Below are 6,159 nucleotides of genomic sequence, written 5' to 3' on the forward strand. Positions count from 1 at the left end.
TCCACGGGCTTCTCTTTGGATGAGGTTCATTGTTGAGTGCTCAGCCATGGTGCTTGCAGAGGACAACGACCAAAGGAAGACGTCCACAAGGCTGTCTGCAAGCTCCTACTACGAACTCCTTTCCTCCGAATGCCAAAATCACTCGAGCTGTTTACGCCGCAACATGGCATGCCAATAAGCTATTTACTGCCGTGTGTGTGTGTGTGTGTGTGTGTGTGTGTGTGTGTGTTATAAATCCTAACATCTATGTCAACGGTTATAATCTCCTTTGGGACTGGTTTGTCTTTGTGATGTTAAGGAGGTGGGAGGCATGGAAGCTGTATTCTGCATCCATCTCTTTTTGAGATACAAAAGAATTTAAAAGCTAGCAGAGGCGTGAGGCAGGTTGAGGGTGAAGCCACGTGGAGATTGCTCAGGAAGAAGCAGTGTAAGAGACAATGACTTCCTCCAGAGCCCACAGCGAGACACAGCCTTCCCCTAGAATCCCGGTCTTGAACTTGTTGGATTTGAGGCTTCCTGCTTCCGTAAAGCGTTACAGGCTCGGAAGCCCACAGGGGCAGTTCTACCCTCTCCTGCAAGGTTGTGGTGAGTCGGCGGCACCGGCTCCTTGGCAGTGAGTTTAGATATCTCCTAAACTATGGAAAATACATTTCTGTGTGTGGAAGTGATCGATTGCTGGTTATTTCTATGACAGCAGCATTCGATACCTAAGGCAACAACATCACAAGAGGCAACAACGTCACGGCTGTCATGTGCTCGCTATGTGACGGGCACATAGATGAACACAGGTGATGTCATGGAATCCCTGCTGCAATCCTACCGTGTGGTTACGATTGGTGCTCCCATTTTGCAGGCAACAAGTCTGAGGCAGGAATCCTAGGTAACAGACAGTGAGAATTAGAGTGGGGATTCCCGCCCAGGTCAGCTGGATTGCTGTCAGTGACAATTCCTAGGGAGTCGTGTACAACTGAGGGAAGCACCACCCAGCCCTTCACCAGCTGTCGTGTTGGAGCCCCCAAGGCAGCTACCACACCAATTGAGCCCACCCAAGGTCTGGCTCTTTGGGGCTGCTCTTCGATTTCATCAAGCATGATGTCCTTCTCCAAAGATGGATCCGTCCTGAAAATATATCCAAAGCATGTGAGACTAAGTCTCACCAACCTCCCCTCGAAGGAGCATTCTGGCTGTACTTTTTCCAAAACAGGTTTGTCTGTCCTTCCGGTTGCCATGGTACTTTCAATAGTTTCATCAAATGCATCGATTCTCCTTTGGTCTTCCTTAATCCTTGTCCATCTTTCACATTCCTATGAGGTGATTGAAAATGTCATGGCTTGGTCCTCCAAGTGCTCCCTTTGCCCTTCAGCACTCTAAAGAGGTCCCGGGCAGCAGATATGCCCAGTGCAATATGTTCTTTGATTTCTTGGCTGCTGCTTCCCTGGGCATTGATCATAGACCCAAGCAAGATGATATCCTTGACTTCAGTCTTTTCTCCGTTTACACAAAGTTCTCAATCGGTCCAGTGGGTTAAGACTTGCTTTCTTTACTTTGAGTTGCAGTCCCTACTGAAGGGCTACTTACTGTCTTTGACCTTCATCTCCAAGTGCTTTTAGGCCTCCTCGTTTTCATGAACTAAGGTTATGACAACTGCATACCACAAGTTGTTAAGAAGCTTCCCTTCAACCCTGATATTTTCTTCATCATTCAGTCTGACATCTCAGATTATTTGCTCAGCATGCAAATTAAGTAAAAATGGCGAAGGGATGCGATTCTGACACACACCTTTCCTGATCTGAACACATGCGGTACTGCCCTGTTTCGATGACTGCCTCTTGGTCTGTGTACCGGTTCTCCATGAAGTGCGGAACACAGTGAAGTGTTCTGGAACCCCATTCTTCTAACGCTATCTATGGTTTATTATGGTCTCTGCATAGTCAATGAAACACACTAAACATCTTCCTGATGTTCTCTGCTTTCAGTCAAGATTCACCTGACTTCGGCAATGGCATTCCTCCCTTCACTTCCTCTTCTGAATCAAGCTTGAGTTTCGGTCAGCTCCCTATCCATGTATGGCTGAAACCATTTTTGAATTCTCTTCAGCAAAATGTTCCTTGCGTGTGATATTAATGATATTGTTCAATAATCTCTGCATTCGGTGGGGTCACCTTTCTTTGGAATGGGTACAAATATCCATTGCTCCCAGTTGGTTGGCCAGATATGGCCTTCCAAATTTCCTGGCATAGGTAAGTGAGAGCTTCCAGTGCTCCATCAGCTTGTTGAAACATTCTGATTGGTGTTCCATCAATTCGTAGAACCTCGTTGTTTGCTAATCCCTTCAGTGCACTTGGACTTCTTGCTTCAGTGCCTTCAGTTCTCGATCATGTGCTACCTCTTGACGTGGTTGAATAGACCAGTTCCTTCTGGCTCGGGGCCCATGCATCCCTTCCATTTCTTTTGATACTTCCTGCATTGTCCAGTATGCTGCCCATAGACTCGTTCAACATTTCAACTTGAGACCTGGATTGCTCTTCAGTTCTTTCAGCTTAATATATGCTGAGGGTGTTCTTTCTTTCACCGTCTAGCTCCAGGTCTTAAGCAGTCCTTTGAAATTTTCTGTTTGGCTCTTCCACTTCATCCAGTCTTCCATTTGCTGTAGCTACCCCGCAATAAAGAGAAGTTAGAGGGTCTCTTCCAACATCCATTTTGATCTTTCTTTCGTTCCTGCCTTTAAATGATCTTCTGGCTCTTCGTGATTGGTGGTCTTGATGTCCTCCCACAGCTCATCAGACCTTCTGTCACGTGTGCTCCATGCAGCACATCTGTTCTGGAGATTTTCTCAAGATCAACTCAAGGTCCTATTTTGACTCTCATGGGCTTGTTTTCATTTTCGTCAGCTTTAACTTGAACTTATTTATGAGCAATCGATGCTCTGTTCCTTTTGGCTCTAGCTGGTTTTAGCGGCTGATACTGAGCCTCCCATCGCCTCTTCCCACAGATGTAGTCAATTTGATTTCTGTCCATGTATATTATCACCTTTTGTGTTGTTGAAAAAATGTTAGTTGGTAAAAAGGAGTCATTGCTCTTGCAAAGTTCTATCATGCTATCTCCAGCTTCATTTCTATCACCACAGCCATATTTTCCGACTACTATTCCTCCTCTCTGTTTCCAACTTTTGCATTCCAATCACCAAGAGCTATCACTGCACCTTGATTGCAGCCTGACCAATTTCAGACTGAATGAATGAGCAGAATTCAGTTTCTTCATCACCAGCTTTATTGGCTGGCACATACATTTGAATAAGAGTTGTATCAACCAGATTTCCTTGTAGGCATGTAGATACTATGTTATCGCAGACAACATTGTACTTCTAGATCTGGACATTTCTCTTTGATGATTACTGTGATGTCATTCCCAGCAAAGTCAACCATGTGGTTGTCTGAGTCAGAATGGCCAGTCCCAGTTCACTTCATCCCAACAATGCCTAGGACATTGGTCTTGTGTTCCATTTCATTTTTCATGACTTCCAATTTTTCTGGATGCATACTTCATATATTCCATGTTCTGATGTTTGTAGCTGTTTCTTCTCATTTTCAGTCTGTGCCCCAGAGGCAAATGAGGTCCTAAAATGTTTTGCTCCCTCCACATCATTGTGATCAACTCTGCTTTGGGAAGGCAGCTCTTCCTCGGTTGTATTTTGAGGGCCTTCTGACCTGAGAGGCGCATCTTCTGGCACGATCTCTGACATGTTCCACTGTTATTCATACGGTTTCCAGTAGCTAATCCCTCAGAAGTGGACCGTCTCCTCCTTCATCCCAGTCTATTCTGAGTCTGGAAGTTCCACTGAAGGCTGTTCACCTTGAGTGACCTGGCTGGTATTTGACATTGCTTCTGATATCACAGCAACCCCCAAGCCACCACGGTACGGCAGACTGACTGGCAACTGAATCTCTTCATCTCCCTATGAACCAACCATTCACAGAGGCTGCCACAGACACGGGGCTGTTGTAGAAATGTAGTGCATGTGCTCGGGAGTCGGGGTGGGGGGGCGGGGGGGACGGGCTGCTCTGCAGGTGCCTGGGACAGGAAGTCACCGTGAGCGCAAAGTGGGAGAACGAGATTGGGACAAAGCAGTTTTTCAAAATCATAAAATAGAGCAAAGAGATGACAAGCTTGAAAAATCCCCGAGGGTTCCTCTGCCGTGCAGAACTGTGGAGAGTTTAAAGAGCTGCTAAGGTCGTTGAGTTCCTTCTTGGGCTGCTACCTGGCGAGAGACTCGCGTTTCCTGTGGGTCCCGGGATGGTTTCTATCCTGTCCCTGACTCGTCTTTCACTTGGACAGATCCGGGGGAGGGGGGCAGGTGCAGAGTCTGAGCACAGCTGGCCCTAATTTGAGGGGCCGGCCACCATTGTAAGATGACCTCATCCCATTCCCTTGACTTTTAAATATTCAATTCAGGCCACTTTTCAAAATGTGGGTCATGATTTATTGTCCCTTCCTTTACACGATGCTGCACTGTGAGGGAGTTTTGCTCGCCTGGTACTTGATCATTTCTCTTGGTGGAAGCGGTGTAGATGCATCACCTAAAAGAGTGGTCCAAAGAGAATAATGTCTTATTTCACCACTCTGGACTCATTTCCGTTTGGGCCACAGAATTCCTTTTGACCCTCCTGCATCTATCTTGAAATACCTGGATAGAATCAGCCCCTGATCGGCAGGCCTTTGATGTCAATGGGCTTGAATAGTAGACTTGCTGTGCTGTTAGGTGAGCAGTAGACTGCTAACCTCAAAGGCAGCAGTTCAAACCCACCAGCCTCTCCTAGGGAGAAAGATGAGGCCATCTACTCCTACAAAGATCGACAGCTTTAGAAACCCTGTCGGGGTCACTATGAGTCAGAATCAAGTTAATGGCAGTGGGTCTGGGTGTTATGTTTTCCCCCAACTTTTAACAGTTGTAGACTTTGGACAAAATAAGAGGTGTGATGTATTATATTGCCTCTCCCCAGAGGGAGGGAAGGGAAAGGAAGTGGGTGTTAACAAGCCCAGGGACAAGGGAACAACAAGTGATCTAAAATCTATGGTGAGGAGGGTGTAGGATGTCTGGTAGGGCTTGATCAAGGGCAATGTAACTGAGAGGAATTACTGAAACCAAAATGAAGGTCGAACATGATAATGGGACAAGAGGAAAGTAAAAGGACAGAGGAATGAACTAAGGCAAAGAGCATTTATAGAGGTCTAAGTATAGGTATGTACATATGTAAATATATTTTTATATAATGATATGGACATAAATCTATGTACATATATTTATAGTTTTAGAATTAAGGTAGCAGGCGGACATTGAGCCTCTACTCAAGTACTCCCTCCATGCAAAAACACTTTGTTCTAATAACCTGGCATTCCATGATGCTCACCTTCTGAACATGATCACTGAAGACAAAATGGGTGCATAAGCAAATGTGGTGAAGAAAGCTGATGGTTGAGAATGATTGGGGCAGGGAATGTATGGATGTGATTTATACAATTGATGTATGGATTGTGATAAGAGTTGTATGAGTCCCTAATAAAATGTTAAAAAAGAAAAGAGGAGAAAAAAAAAGAAAATGATGAGGGAAAAGAATGTACAGATGTGCATTATACAATTGATGTATGTATATGTATGGACTGTGATAAGAGCTGTATGAGCCCCTAATAAATTGTTTAAAAAAAAAAAAAAGAAAGCTGATGGTGCCTGGCTATCAAAAGATATAGCATCTGGGGTCTTAAAGGCTGGAAGATAAACAAGCGGCCACCTAGCTGAGAAGCAACAGAATCCACATGAAACAAGTACACCAGCCTGTGTGATCATGAGGTGTTGATGGAATCAGGTATCATATATCAGAGGCCCAGAACAAAAAATCATATCATCGTGAATGAGGCAGAGTGTGGAGTGGAGACCCAAAGTACAACTGTAGACAATTAGACATCCCCTAACAGAAAGGTCACAGGAAGAGATGAGCCAGTCAGGGTGCAGTAGAGCCCCGTTGAAACATACAATTTTTCACTAGTTCTTTAATGTTTCTTCCCCGTCCCATGATCATAACCCCAATTCTACCTTACAAATCCGGCTAGATCCGAGCATGTACACTGGTACAGATCAGAGCTGGAAACAGAGGGACTCCAGCA

This window comes from Tenrec ecaudatus, chromosome 13, assembly GCF_050624435.1.
Source record: "Tenrec ecaudatus isolate mTenEca1 chromosome 13, mTenEca1.hap1, whole genome shotgun sequence".
Lineage (NCBI taxonomy): Eukaryota > Metazoa > Chordata > Mammalia > Afrosoricida > Tenrecidae > Tenrec > Tenrec ecaudatus.